This window comes from Dasypus novemcinctus, chromosome 22 (genome assembly GCF_030445035.2).
Source record: "Dasypus novemcinctus isolate mDasNov1 chromosome 22, mDasNov1.1.hap2, whole genome shotgun sequence".
In the NCBI taxonomy this organism is placed as follows: Eukaryota; Metazoa; Chordata; class Mammalia; order Cingulata; family Dasypodidae; genus Dasypus; species Dasypus novemcinctus.
The window spans coordinates 74,752,136-74,768,038 of NC_080694.1; the positions used below are offsets into that span (position 1 = coordinate 74,752,136).

At 45.1% G+C, this 15,903-nt stretch overlaps 1 protein-coding gene and 1 pseudogene across 1 annotated transcript in view; both read left to right on the forward strand.

The window, feature by feature from the left end:
• Positions 1 to 15,903, forward strand: part of LOC101442557 (saoe class I histocompatibility antigen, A alpha chain-like) — a 1,048,500-nt gene that overhangs the window by 416,891 nt on the left and 615,706 nt on the right. The gene's annotated exons all lie outside the window — the stretch shown is intronic.
• Positions 10,292 to 11,561, forward strand: LOC101435207 (neuroepithelial cell-transforming gene 1 protein pseudogene; annotated as a pseudogene).

The window sequence follows — 15,903 nt, forward strand, 5'->3', positions numbered from 1 at the left end:
TGGGCTGACAGTAGCGAGCAGGGCAGCCGCGGCAGGAGTCGTGGGCGCAGGCGATGATGACCGGCTCCCTGAGCGCCCTGGCAGCTGGGGCAGGGGACCTCCTCGGCCAGGCTGCTCACGGAGGGGCCGCGGCCTTGCGGGCGCCGGGGGGGAGGGGGGGCCGATTCCAGCCGGTCCTCGGGCTGGCACTGCACACTCGGAGGCCAGGCAAGGGCCGGGTGGGCTGAGGAGCGGGCCACGCGGTCACATGCTGGGCCCGCGCAGGCAGGGCACACCGCACACAGGATCGCCCGCGCACTCACGCACACTCACATGGAACGCACACAACACACTTGCACACTCGCACACTCGCGCACTGGATCCTGCACACACGCACTCACATTCATACACACGCACTTGCACAGTCACGCCCTCACACACTCCTGCACGCGCTCTCGCGCGCGCACTCACATACATGCTTGCACACTCACGCCCTCACACACTCCTGCTCGCACTCACACCCACACAGTCTCACGCACGCTCTCACGCACGCACATGATTGCTCACACATTTGCACACTCAGGCACTCCCGCGCACAGGGGAGGCCTCCACGTGCATCTCTGGTGGCCGCCGTCCCCTCGCCCGCGTTCTGAAAGGAGTCACACACCTGCCACCAGTGGAGACGAGAAAGAGCAGAGGAGGGTGAGGACGGGGGACCCGCATCCCAGGGCGGCGTCAGGCCCTCTGCGCCCCCACCCCTGAGTGGTCACCGTTCCTTCCCATCCCCCACAGACACTCACAGAGGAAGGAACTGCTGGTCTCTAGCTGCCCATGGTGGGGGGAAATCGCTCTTCTCTGGGGCGCCGAGGGGACGAGGCCACCCCAGCCTCCTGGCAATGCCACCGGCTGTCTCCAGGGAGATTGGCTATCAGCCAGCCCAGCCAACCGGCAGGGGGCCTGGGGACCCAGAGAAGACGCTGTGCCCGCCTGTGCAGGCTCAGATGCCCCCGCGGAGGTGCCCCACCCGCCCCCGCAGCCCCCACACTGTGCCCTGCTGGGGAGGAGGGAGAAGAGCAGAAACGGCCAGCATTTGTCTTTGTGATTCTGCACCTCAGGATAGAAGCCCTGCAGCATTTGCTCTCAGTTATTCCTCCTGCTGCTCTGCAGTGTCGGGCACTTAGGCTCTTCGTTTTATAAGTGAGATTTCTTAGCTTCCCCAAGTTTACACAAGTGGGAGGGTGGAGGGACGGTGATTGGCAGAGAGGTCTGTGGGTCTCCAGAGCAGGGCTGCTGATACAATAGGATGCGAGCCACTTGTGAGATGTAAACTTCTAGTTGCCACATGTAAAACTAAAAAGAAAAGGGTGAATTTAATTTTTAAATTTTTATTTGTCTTTTTTTAAAAGATACATAGATCACAAAAAATGTTACAGTAAAAAATACAGGAGGTTTCCATATATCCCCCACCCCACCCTACTCCTCCCACATCAACACCCTCTTTCATCATTGTGGCACATTCATTGCATTTGGTGAATACATTATGGAGCACTGCTTCACCACATGGATAATGGTTTAATTTGTAGTTTACACGCTCCCCCAGTCCACCAAGTGGGCCATGGCAGGACATACAATGTCCAGCATCTGTCCCTGCAGCATCACCCAGGACTACTCCAAGTCCTGAAAATGCCCCCACATCATATCTTTTCTTCCCACTCCCTATCCTCAGCAGCTACTGTGGCCACTTTTTCCACATCAATGCTACAATTTCTTCCATCACTAACCACAATAGTTCCAGAGTAGAATATCATCAAGTCCACTCTAATCCATACTCTATCCCTCCATCCTGTGGACCCTGGGATGTTTATGCCCACTCCCCCTCTATATTGAGAGGGGCCTTAGATCACACATGGTTGATGGATGTGATTCTCCTGCTTGCAGTTAGAGACACTCAGTTCCCTGGTGTAGTGTTTGACTGTCTTCACCTCCCTGTTAGCTGACCTGGGTAAGTCCAACGAACTAGAGAGTAGGAGTTGTAACTCTTTTGAGGTTCAGGGCCCAGCTGGCACATGGCCAGTCCAGAGATTCAGGTCTCCTGAATATACACCAACCAGATTGCCAATCCCAGGTTCAGTAAAAGTGACAGAAGAGGCATGTGTAGAAAGGTCACTTCTAAGTCCAACTCCATCATACTCAGGAACACAAATTCCAAAGTAGGGTCCACTGACATGGCACTGAACTTCAGAGCCATCTGCCACAACTGTAGACCTGTGTGTCTCTATAGTCGTGAATTTAATTTTAACAATATATTTTATTTAACCCAAAATATCCATAATGTCATTTCAACGTGTGCTCAGCATAAAATATTAATGTGATATTTAGATTCTTTTTTATTTGTGCTAAGTCTTGGAATCCAGGACACATCTCAACTCAGACCTGCCACATTCCCATGCTCAAGTATGGAATAGCTCCAGAGCTACATTCTTGGGGGGGAGGGGGGTGACTGGCAGGGCTGGAAGGGGGGCTGATGTGCTCAGCACTTTGCGTGAAAGGGGAAGGCAGGGCGCTGGGTTGATCCATAAGAATGGAAGGGGCCGGTTCTCTCCCAGGTGCAGGTGAGGAGATAGGAACCTGGCATCTAACCGTGCTCCAGTCCTGTCCCAGCCTTCCTGCCCTCTGCTCTGTGGCCTGGGAAAGTCACCTGGTCTCTCAGTTTGCATCACCTTCTCTGTAAAATGCCGGTAATGACACCTGGCAACGAGTTGTTGCCAGAATCAGATGTAATAGATGAAAATACTAAGCCCTGGATAAATGTGGCTAGTTCTGCTCATTCTTTTTTGACTGAGTTTTCTATTTTTTTCATCACCATGAATGAATTGCATGAAGGTTTCTCGCCTTCTCCCTCCTGCAGTGAAGAGGGAATGAACCCCAGTGATCCGTGGTGCTGGGCGGTGGCGGTGTTGGAAGTAAAGGAAAGACCAGCTCTGGAGATGGGGATGTGGCAAGCAGGGCGGGGGCGCGATGCGCAGTCCCTCCATCGCCCACACGCCCCTGACGGAGCCCCCACCCCTCGTCCCCGGAAGCCCCTCGCCTGCCGCTGCCCCTGGGCTCACCCTGGGCGCCCCGCCCTGAAGTCCACGCCCTGCTGCCCACGCAGACAGGAAGCGCGGCCCCTCCCAGCTCTCCCCGTGCGCGGCAGGGATTCCAGGAAGTCCCACCTCCCTCGGCCTCAGGCTCTTCTCCCCGCCCAGGGCCGGAAGGGGCCTGACGAGCCTGGCGAGGAGCGGGCACTGGGTGCTGCCACTCGAGGTGCCAGGAGTGTGACACGCAGCTGCGGGGCCCAGGCGGCTCCCCCGGCCTTGCCTTCATGCTCTCGCCTCTTCCTCTCCTTTGGCTCCTTTAAAGTGACTCGGTTTAAGGAAAGGGGGTTCCTGTGCAGGGGAGGGAGCCCGAGGCTGAGGGTCCTGGGAAGGCGCTGCCACCCCGCGACGCCCCCACCGTGGTCGGCCGGGAGGGGGCACCTGCCCTGCCTGGGGCCCGGGGGAGGCAGTGTTGCCTGAACACACACCTGCTGCCGCCCTGCCTCCCCCGCCCAGGTGGGACCAGCACCCCGCAGGGCCTGCCCTGCCCGCTCTGCAAGGACGAGTGGCGCAGGCACAGGGTTCCTGGCCCTGGAGGAGATGTTGGGAGGAGCCTGGCGAGGAGATCCACAGATGTTGGCTATGGGTGGGAGGCTCTTTGTCTCTTCAGAGATAACCTAAGCTGCCTGTCCTGACTTGTGGGTGTGGGATGGTAAGAGGCTGCAGCACTGCCCTTGGCGACCATGGCAATGACTCCAGCCCCAGGAGGCCATTTAGCAATGCAAACTCTATATCCATACCAGTCAGTCCAGGGAAACTCTGATGGTGGTGATGCCGAAACTTAAGGGAACTTGGACTTGGCCTCGAATGGGAAATACAATATAGCCTGTGCATAAATTCAAAATCATCTAATTCTGTATCCAAGTGTGCCTAGTCTCTAGAAATCCAGTTACGTGGTATGGGCTTTGAATGTTCAGAAAGGAGGTCAGACTAAATGTGTATTCAAGGTTGCATCCAGACGGAGTATGGGCAAGATGCTAATTCAAACTCACCTGAAGTGTGGGTGATATGTTAATTCAAAACCTACCTGGTACTCAGGGAAAGACTCAACTAACAAAGAAAACACCATTTGACTCCCCACCCTGTATAAAAGGAACTTGAAAATCTTGTTTCAGGCTCAGAACGCTCCTGAGTCTGGCCGGCCATAAATAAACCATTTTTCCTTTTCAAAATCATTCCTGAGTCCTGGCTTTCTATACGCAAATAATTGAACCTCTCTCAACTTCTACAACACTATGTCTGTGAGAATGATGGGCTCCTGGGTGAGCACTGCAGGGAGAGCCCCCTCCAGGTGCATGGCATGGACTCCTTTGTGAGGGGGAAGCTGAAGAGGCTGGAGCCACTGGGCACCTGCCTACCACATGGGAGGTCCTGGTATCTCCTAAATAAGAGGAGCAAGACAGCAAGATAACACGAGGAGATGATGCAGAGAAGATACACCATGAGGAGACACAAGGAGGGACACTACAAGCAGTAGCAGGGGGGGCTCAAGGAATTGGGCCCCTTCTTCCCACATGGGAGGTCCTGGGTTCCAGACCCAGTGGGTTCTAAAAAGAAGACAAATGGGGGAGAAATTAATAAGATAAATCTTTTTAAAAATCTTTTAAAAAATGGCAGGGGAGGGTCCATGCAGCCCTTCAGGATAGGAAGCCTGGCTTTCCCTGGCCTGTATGGGGCATACAGCAGGGCGGGCACATGACGAAGGGCTTCGGCTTCTACCCCAGGGGGCCCCGAGCTCGAGGGGCCCCAGGGGACGTGGCTGCACCTGGCCGTGTGGGAGCTCACTCTTAGGGGTCTTGAGCTCCAGCCTCAGAGGACTCTCCACATGGAGCCGGCCCCGTGGCTGCCCTATGGACCCCCCAGTGCAGTGAAGAATTGACCTTGCTGCTGGTAGTGATGTAAAAGTTGAGAGAGGTTCAATTATTTGTGTATAGAAAGGCCAGGACTCAGGAATGATTTTTGAGAAGGAAAAAGGGTTTATTGATGGCCGGCAGGACTCAGGAGCTTTCCGTTGCAAACCTGAGCCTGGAACAAGATTTTCAAGTTCCTTTTATACAGGGTGGGGAGTCAAATGGTGCTTTTATCAAAGAAAACTACTTTCTTTGTTAGCTAAGTCTTTGCCTGAGTACCAGATAGGTTTTGAATTAACATATTGCCTACATTTCAGGTGAGCTTGAATTAGCATCTTGCCCACATTCCTTCTGGAAGCAACCTTGAATACACATTTAGTCTGACCTCCTTTCTGAACATTCAAAGCCCGTATCACGTAACTGGATTTCTAGAGACTAAGCACACTAGGATACAGAATTAGATGATTTTGAATTTATGCACAGGCTATATTATATTTCCCATTCGAAGCCAAGTCCAAGTTCCCTTGATTTTCGGCATCACCACCATCAGAGTTTCCCTGGACTGACTGGTATGTGTATAGAGTTTGCATTGCTAAATGGCCTCCTGGTACTGGAGTCATTGAAGGGCAGGACTGCAGCCTCTTATCCACACCCACAAGTCAGGACAGACAGCTTAGGTTATCTCTGAAGAGACAAAGAGCCTCCCACCCATAGCCCACATCAGCAGAACCCCACCCAAGAAGGAGCCCCCTTGTTGGCTGCCAGCAGGTGCACCTGGCTCCCAGAATCCACCTGAGCCAAGGACTGACCATGACCCTGAACTGGGGTCCAGAGAAGGTAGGGAAGGGCATCCTGCAGACCACCCCTTCTTTTTGAAAAAGGAAGGTTCAGAGGAGCCCAGCACTACAGCAGTGTCCCCTGGGGTTGAGGGCTCTGCCCGCTACCTGCCTCTCAGAGCTGACTCATCCTCCAGTCAGCAGGTCTTAAAGAGGCTTCCTCAGAAACATCTCAGTGTTTAACTCTGCCTTCCCCACAGCCAGGCCTCCCCAGCTCTCTCCTCACTCAGGGTTCTCTTGGGACATCCCCTCCTGCATTTTCCATCACCCTCTCCTGTGAGGCAGAGCTCATCCTGCTCTGATCAGAGTCCCTTCATGGATCTGCCCTGCCCAAAGTTGTCCAGGCATCCCAGGAGCTGCTCACACAGGCTTTGCAGGTGGAATGCTGCCTTCCCTTCTGTCCCCTCTCCAGCCCCCTCTCTAAGGCACCTGTATCCAGCCAGACTGAGCCATGGCTGCTTTCCTGAACTGTCCTACTCTTTACTACTTCTGAGGCTGACCACAGGCAAGCCCTTACTCCAGGAATGCTCTCCTCTCCTTCTCTTGTCCAGTTGAGATTATCTTTCAAGGTCCACATGAAATGCTTTGTGGAGGGAATGGTGTAGCTATCTTCTTTCAGGCCTCTTGGGTAAATGATGGCCTCACACTGACATGGGCAGTAGGGAAAAACTTGGGCTCTAGGAGCAGGAAGTTCCCTGGTTCAGAGCTTGACTCATGTTTTAGCTGTGTGACCTTAGAAAGGTCCTGTTAGTCACCCTGAGCTTCTAGACCCCTGGCCTCCAACTGCGAATAGTAGTGGTTCCTTCCTTGCACTAGTGAGGACTAAATGAGATGGGACATGAGGAAGAGCTTGACGTGGTCCCTGGCACAATGAAGTGCTCAACAGTGATGATGACAATGATGACGATGATGATGATGATGATATCTATGAGGATGATGGTGATGATGATGACAATGATGATTGTAGCAGTTTTGCATTATTTATGAATTGCAAAAATAGATATCAATTATGTTTGGTAAACTGGTCTATACCTGGACATCATTAAATTATGATTAGGGCTTTGATTGGGCCAGGTCATTAAGGTGTTGTGTGCCTGCCCCTTGGTGGGTGGGGACTCACAGATAAAAGACATGGCAAAGGACAGAGTTGGAATTTTTATGTTGGAGTTTTTATGTTGGAGTTTTAAGCTGGAGACCTGGGAAGTAAGCATACAGAGGAGCTTGGTCCTGAGGATAGAGAGAAGGCCCAGGGAAGAGAGATGAGCCATTGGCCTGTTAGTCTGCAGATGCAGAGATCAGAGAAAACAGCAGCTGAACCCAGAGAGAAACAGAGCCTCCAGAAAGAGGAACCCAAGAAGCCTGAACTCTTGGCAGATATCAGCAGCCCTCTTGCCCCAATATGTCACCATAGACTTTGGTGAGGGAAATGACTTATGCTTTATGGCCTATACTGAAAGCTTCAATCCCAAATAAATAACCTTTCTACAAAGCCAACAGATTCCTGGTATTTTATATCAGCACACTTTTGGCTGACTAATATAATGATGATGATGCTGCTGCTGCTGCTGCTGCTGATGCTGATGATGATGATGATGATGATGATGATGATGATGATAGTGAAGGCCTACCATCTTGGAAGTGAGAAGCTTTGTTCATTTTTCTCTCAAATTGTCTCCTACATTTTCCTTGTAGTTCTGCATATATTTTGGATTGAAGTCGTTTGTCAGTTATATGTATGGCCAATATCTTCTCCCAGTTTGTGACTTTTCTTTTCACTCTCTTTTTGGTGTCTCAGATAATCCAAAGTTCTTAATTTTTAATAATTTTTTAAAAAATTTCATTGTGGTAACTTTTATAGAACACAAAATTTCCATTTTAACCATTTTAAGTGTACAATTCAGTGGTATTAATTACCCTTAAAGTGTTGTGCTACCATCACCACATCCTTTTCCAAAACTTTTCATCATCCCCAAAAGAAACTTTCTACCCATTATGCAGTAACTCCCCATTCCATCCTCCTCATAGAAGGTATTTATTTTAATGCTGAAGAACGTATCAATCTGTGCTATTGCAGGAAGGGTTTGTCTTAAGAAATCTTTGCTATTCCCAAGATCATGAAGAAAACCTTTTTTTTTAACCTCACTCTCCTGCCACTGTTCCTGCTCCTCCCACATCAACACCCCCTTACATCAGTGAGGTACATTCATCACATTTGGTGAATACACCCTGGAGCACTGCTGTACCACATGGATCATAGTGTACACTGTAGTTCACACTCTCCCCAGTCCACCCAGTGGATTATGGCAGGATATACAATGTCCTGCATGTGTCCTGCAATATCATTCAGGACAACTCCAAGTCCTGAAAATGCCCCAAATCATGCCTCTTCCTCCCTCTTCCTGCCCTTAGCAACTATTTTATCTTCTAAAAGTTTTTAGACTTTTCCTTCTAATTTTACTAGTTAATCTATCTGAATATGATCCCTGAACCCACCTTGCTATAATATGCCCCTCAATTAGCCATTATTATTGTTGTTCTATTGAGTTGATGCTTCTTTATATTTATTCATGTGTTTACTAGTCTCCTTTCTCATCTTTCCTTCGTGCATCCCCTGCTTCTTTCTGGGCTTAATTTCCCTCTTACTGAGATATAAACTTTACTAGGTCTCTCAGCAAGAGTTGGTGGTAAAGTACCTTTTTTGCATTTTGTGAATTTTTTTTCATCCTCATTCTGTATCTGTAATTCAGCTGATAATAGAAATTTAATTTAACAGTTATTTTGTCAGAACTTTGGAGAAACTATTTTGTTGCAGTTGAGAAGTTGGCTGAAGGTTTAATTGCTCCTTAGAAGGTGTAACATCTTGATATTATTGCTGAATTCCAAAAAGACATATTGGATTATGTTTGTAAACTAATCTTTTCCTCTGGACATATTAGATTATATTGGATTCATAGGTTTATTGATTAAGTGATTATGTAAACCACTTGAGCCAGTAGGGCATTGAGTCCCCACCATTTGGTGGGTAGGTACTCACAGATAAAAGGCCTGGCAAAGAACAGAGTTGAGAACTTCTAAATGTTGGAGTTTTGATGTTGGAGTTCGATGCTGAAGCTGGAGCTGCAGGGAGAGAAACAGAGCCATTTGCCTGCTAGTCTACAGCTGACATTGTGGATAGAGGCAAAGCCTAGAGAGCTCATAGTCTACAGCTGACTTATGGGGTAAACAGAGGACCTGAACCCAGAGGAACCAGGAAGCCTGAACCCTCTCAGACGTCAGCAGCCATCTTGCTCCAACATGTGAAAATAGACTTTGGTGAGAGAAGTGACTTATGCTTATGGCTTGATATCTGTAAGCTCCTGCCCAAATAAATAACCTTTATAAAAACTAACCCTTTGGCTGACTAATACAGAAGGTGATCTAACGTCTTGTTTGTCTCTGTTTCCTTCCGTTTCTCTATAATGTGCCTAGGAATAGATTTGTTCTTATGTATCCTGCTTAGACTTGCGTTTCTTGGATTTATGGTTGGTTTCTCTCATAATTTCCAGGAAATCCACAGCTGATACCCTATTGTCATCTTCTTTCCTCCCAGAATGCATAAGTTTCATTTTGGGGCTCTACATTCCATTCTCAAAACCTCTGAAATTTTCTTATTTTCCATCTTTTTTATTTCTCTGTGCTGCATTTTGGTTCCTCTCCTCAGGCTTCATAAACTTTATTTCCAGCTGTATTTAATTTATGATTTAATCAAGTCAATAATACTTTATTTTCATTCACCTTGCATGTATGTCTAGAACTTCTGCTTGGTCCATTTTTAAAACCTATTTGTTATTTTCCACCAGATTTTAATGCTCTCTTCTTTCATTTAGTCCTTTAATCCTTTCTTTTTCAATTGTGCTCCTCCATTTGTGACTCCTGATGAGGGAGTGTCTTTTCTTTGTGTGTTTTTAATGACTATCTTTAGCTCACCTTCAACAGAGCTTTCTGAGCTCACGTCATGAAGTGCCTCTGCAGGGAACCCAGGCGTGGTACCAGTCCAGTGCCAAGTGTTTGTTGATTTTTCTGTCCAGGGTTCCTGCTGCACAGACCAAACAGCTTCCATGGTACATCCATTTCTTGGAAGGCTCCTAGGAAGGGAAAGTCTTCCCTACTTTCTCCTGTGCCATGCACTTCTTCTAAATGTTCACTCCTTATTCCTGGCCCGTGGTGAATCACTCCATGGCTCTGTCCCCTGACCTTACAAGGATGTTAAGCCTAATTCCAGAGGCAAAGGAGGGGCTCTGCTGCATCCACTGCATCCTCAACTCTCCACAGAGATGTGGATGTTGCGATGGTAGCAAACACTTTAAATGTAATTAATACCACTGAATTGTACACTTAAAAATGTTTAAAATGGGATATTTTGTGTTCTATGTAAGTTACCACAATGACATTTTAATCAGCTGTAGGGATGACTCAGATATGGGTTGATAGTAGGGAGACCTGGTAAAGCATGGTGATGCATGATGAGACTGGGGGTCCCCTACCTACTAAGAGGACTACTTGAGTCCTAGATATTAATAATAAACCCTTCAGAGTACAAGAGGAGCCATGCCATGAAAGAGGTCGACCTCGAGCTCAGGTCACATCCTTCACAAAGTTAATCCCTCCTGCAAGATACGGAGCAGTCAGAAGCTTTGGTCAAGCAATACAGTCCTTTACCTTCTGTGCTGATAACATATCCCTGGCTTCTGCCCAGAAGTCATACAACAGATCTACAGTCCCAACACCTTGAAAATAAGAAATAATGTGCTATGGTCAGAGATGTCAGCTATCAGTATGAAGGAGTCTCTGACAACCTGAGAATCAAAATCAGAGGAGATATATGAAATGGCCAAGGCAAACAGGATTTAATTGAGGATCTCAAGCTTGCAAGAAAGGCTACCATGACCCCATGTTAAGGTCATCTATACATCAAAAGGGGAACTCTCACATGTATTTGTTGATTTGTTGGCACCATTTGGAGAAGCAGCCAAGCTTGCTGGAGCAGTAGAGCCAACTGGTTGCCTTCTTGTGCTTGAATGCCTAGAGAGCCTATTGTAGAGACCACCTGGCAGCCTACGTGCTTCTTGATCCAAAGAAACAAGATCCACGAATCCAAGACTTCCTCCAGTGATGTCCTGATTCTCCTTTTTGTAAAAAAACTAGGTCTCTGTAACTTCCTAGGTGTTCCTGGAATTTGCCTAGCCAAGTACCCCCCTTTTTTTGTTAAGAAAAATTCCCAGACACACCCCAATCCCCCTTGATGGTCAGCTTCTGGAGGACACTGTACTGATAATACAAGGAGTTCTCTCTAGTACCAGCTTGAAGAAAGGTGAATACAAGTGCCAGTATTACACTGGTAAACTGTATAGCTGGATGAAAAGCAGAGGACCCTAGAATTGAAGCAAGCAAAGTATTGCTTTGCCATGAGGAGCTGAAGAATGAAAATGGACATAAACTTTACATTTTTCTGTTTCAAGACATCTTGCTTTTGACTCGGCCTGTTAGATGAAATGTAGTCACTCTTACCAAGTTTCCCAGCTAACAATCCCAGTCCAGAGCTGGTCTTAGGAGACCTGAGGAGATCAGAGAATGGAAAGATACTTTTGAGGGGCTTTCAGCAACTTGGGTAAAGCTAAGCATATATTTAGAGCTCACTTCCAAGACCCCTGTCCAAGCCAGCCTTACCGTCTACAAGCTAATGATGTATTCTAAAGCAGCCATGGTTCCATTGCACTTGAACTGCTATTGCCCTGTCCAGAAGTCCACAGTTCACAAAGCTTAGGATTCGCCAGAGCTCAGTGAAGAGTGCAAAGAGAATGACCCTGCTCCTTCAATCATCAAAGTCCAGAGATAGGCACCAGCCATTTCTGGTGTTATTCAGGCAGAAGTTGATGGAAATGTTGGAGAATGTAGTTCCAGTGACCACACAGAAGATTGAAGAAACACCCCAGACTCAGCCTGGTTCCCAAAGCAAGGACAAAGCCACGTTAAGTGGCAAATGGAAAGAGACCTTCATATAAAGAAAGCTGCTAATTTACAAATGGGAAGTTTTTGTTTTTCTTGTAATGTGGCCATGGGAGCACTGCAGGGTCATTTATACCAGTCTTAACATTTCCTATGTTTTTTGGATTTTTCCCCCAGTGGCAACTAAATACACATAGATTATTGTTAAATTACAGTCTTCTTTCTTTTAAGATATAATTTTCTGGGTTCATTTATAACATGCAAGCTGGTATTTTTAATCAAATGAAATACTTATGAAATAGATTTTCTTCTAAGTCTGGATTCATCATGACTTTTCAAAACCAACCAATTGTGATAATTACAACATTTGCCAAAACTTAGAATTTTGCATATATTTGTATTTTACCAGAGTTTTTTTTTGGTAAATCTTGCATGCAGAATTTGAAATTTTAACATTGGCACCAAAAATCTGTGTGGAATATACATAGATAGTATTTCAAAATTTACATTGAAACATAATTTCCTTGGAAAACCATAAAATTTAAATTTTTCCATTTACCAACCTGAATGCTATTCATTTGTTTTTCACTGCATATTCCTCATTTTTATCCATTTAGCCTGCAAGTTTTTTAATTATTTTATTGTTGTAGAGTAGTTTTTAGTATTTGCTTTTATTTCTTTTTCTTTGGTATCTTTTCAAATCAGCATATCTAAAATACTTTTCTTTTTTGATTAAAAATGTGTGTATGTGTATGTTTTCCATTGTCATATTAACTTTACCAAGTGAAATGAAGACATACAGTTTTTGAGCAAATTAAGAAAATTGCATTTTTTTTAAATGTAGCATTTTGGGGTAGTGAACACACATGAAATGATGTAGTATACTCCAGACTACTAAAAGAAAATCACCTTAAGAATTTTGTTGAAATTTTTAGTGTCAGAAAAGCAAGAGGGAAGGCAAACTGATGAGTAATAAATTTTAAAAAGAAGGGAAAAATAGTAACTTTGTCTTAAAGTAAAATTGCCTGATTGGGCCAGAAGGTGAAAGAAGATAGTAAAAGCTAAACTTGAGGTGTATAGTAAGTTGTAGAAGGCTTGAGAGGAAATGAACTTTATTTGCCTCAGTTTATAATACTTGCAAATATTGAGCTTGAAAACAAACAATGAAATTTCTTGAAAATTTCACAGTATTGAATCATTTTTGGTGGATTTATTGATTAGATAGAAAAAAAGACTGATAAATCATTTATTGTAAAATTTTACATGGGGAATATATAGAAAGTGAAATTAGAAATTAATTTCTCTCTATGAAAAATAACATTGAGTCCATGGTCTTTAAAAGATCTTGACCACAAAGCCCTAAATCATGGCATATCTGTAATGATGTCATTTCAAGGGAATGCTATTACATGAAATACAGTCAGCCAGTGGAAATGAAAATTGGAAAAGACTGTAAATAGACCACTCGAAATTATTTCTGTCTGAAAGAACTACACAATTTTCAAAAAATATATTGGGAGTAAACAGAAATAGAATTCATAACTTCCAAACCAGGACAACAGAAAAAATGGAATAAAGAAAATTCAATAAATTCAACAAAGATACAAAAATAAGGAGAGAAAGAAGCTAGAAATGAATGATAAAAGAATTCACAAAATAACATGATAGAAATTGATATATCAATAACCATAATAAATGTAAACAGAAAAAAATCATTTGTCAAAGGACAGGCTCTCAGATTAGATTTTAAAAATGCAACTATGCTATTTACAAAAGTATTCATAAATGATTATACTGAAAGATTTAAAATCAGGGAAGCGAATGTGACTCACGTGATTGGGCTGCACAATTTTACAACTCCATCAACATTAAAGGAGTGTTCCTACCTCTCCACATCCTCTCCAGCACTTGACGTTTTCTGTTCTTTTAAGAGTGGCCATTCCATACAGTGAGAGAAGCTATCTCATGGTGGCTTTGATCTGCATTTCATTAATAACTAGTTATGTGAATTTCTTTTCATCTATCTTTTTTTTTTATTGACTTTGTAATAATATTACATTAAAAATATATATGTGAGGTCCCATTCAACCCCACCCCCCCACCCCACCTCTCCCCCCCCCCCCCCCCCAGCAACACTCGTTCCCATCATCATGACACATCCATTGGATTTGGTAAGTACATCTTTGGGCACCTCTGCACCTCATAGTCAATGGTCCACATCATGGCCCATACTCTCCTCCATTCCATCCAGTGGGCCCTGGGAGGATTTACAATGTCCGGTGATTGCCTCTGAAGCACCATCCAAGGCAGCTCCATGTCCCAAAGACGCCTCCACCTCTCATCTCTTCCTGCCTTTCCCCATACCCATCAGCCACCATGTCCACTTTTTCCAATCCAATGCCACCTCTTCTCTGTGGACATTGGATTGGTTGTGTCCATTGCACCTCTATGTCAAGAGGAGGCTCAGATTCCACATCTTTTCATCTATCTTTTGGTCTTTCCTCTTTCCACTTTGGAGAAATGTCTGCTCAAATATTTTGCCCATTTTTTAACAGGGTGGCTGGTCATGCCATTAAGATGTACAATCTCTATTACATGGACAGCAATGCTTTATCAGATATTTGCTATCCAAAGATTTTTTCCCATTGAGTTAGCTGCCTTTTTACTTCCTTAATAAAGTCTTTTAAAGAACAAAAGTATTTAATTTTGAGGCTGGCCCATTTATCTTTTACTTCATTTGTTGCTTCTGCTTTGGGAGTAAGGTTCAAGAAACCACCACCAAGCACAAGATCTTGAAGATGTTTCCCTACATTTTCTTCTAAGAGTTTTAGGGTTCTAGTTTTATGTTTAGGTCCTAGATACATTTTAAATTAATTTTTGAATAAACTGTGAGATAAAGGTCCTCTTTCTTTCTTTGAGATATGAATATCCAGTTCTCCCAGCACCATTTTTGAACAGGCTATTCTGCCCCAGCTGAGTGGGCTGACAGCCTTGTCAAAGATCACTGGACCACAGATGTGAGGCTATGTTCTGAACTCCAGATTTGGTTCCATTGGTCAGTCTCTCTATGTTTATGCCAGTACCATGCTGTTTTTACCCCTGTAGCTAGACAATATGCTTTAAAGTCTGGAAGAGCATGTCCTTCAACTTTGTTCTTTTTAAAAAATTATTTTGGCTATTAGGGGGCCCTGACTCTTCCAGATAAATTTGATAATTGGCTTTTCAAATTCTACTAAAAAGGTTATTTGAATTTTTATCAGGATTGTGTTAAATTTGCAGATCAGTTTGGGTAGAATTGACACCTTAATGATATTTAGTCTTCTAACATATGAACATGGAAATATCCTTCCATTTATTTAGATTGTTGTTGATTTCTTTTACCATTGTTTTATGGGTTTCTGAATACAGGTCCTTTATGTCCTTGACTAAACTTATTCTTATTTGATTCTTTTAGTCATGATTGTAAATGGAATTTTTTTTCTGACTTCCTCCTGAGGTTGCTCATTAGTAGTGCATAGAAATGCTATTGATTTTTGCACATTGAGTATTTTATCACATTACAGAAATTGTCTATAAGTTCTATTTTATTGTGGATTTTGGGGTATTTTCTAAGTATAGGATCTTATCAGTGAATAATGTAATTTTTACTTCTTCATTTCCTATTTGGGTGACTTTTGTTTCTTTTTCTTGCATAATTGTCTTAGCTAGGGCTTCTATCACAATATTGAATACCAGGGGGTATTGTTCCCGATCTCGGTGGGAAAGCTTTCATCTTTCACCATTAAGTACAATGTTAGCTGGAGGGGCCCCAGGGGACGTGGCTGCACCTGGCTCTGTGGGAGTTCACTCTTAGGGGCCTGAGCTCCAGCCTCAGAGGACTCTCCACATGGAGCCAGCCCCGTGCTGCCCTGTGGACCCCACAGTGCAGTGAAGAATTGGCCTCCCTGCCAGCAGAACCCCACCCAAGAAGGAACCCCCCCCTGCTGATTGCAGGCAGGTGCACCTGCCTAGGATCTACCTGAGCCATGGACTGACCAAGATCCTGAGCTGGGGTCCAGGGAAGGAGGGAAGGGAAGGGCATCCTACAAGTACACCCCTTCTTTTTGAGAAAGGGAG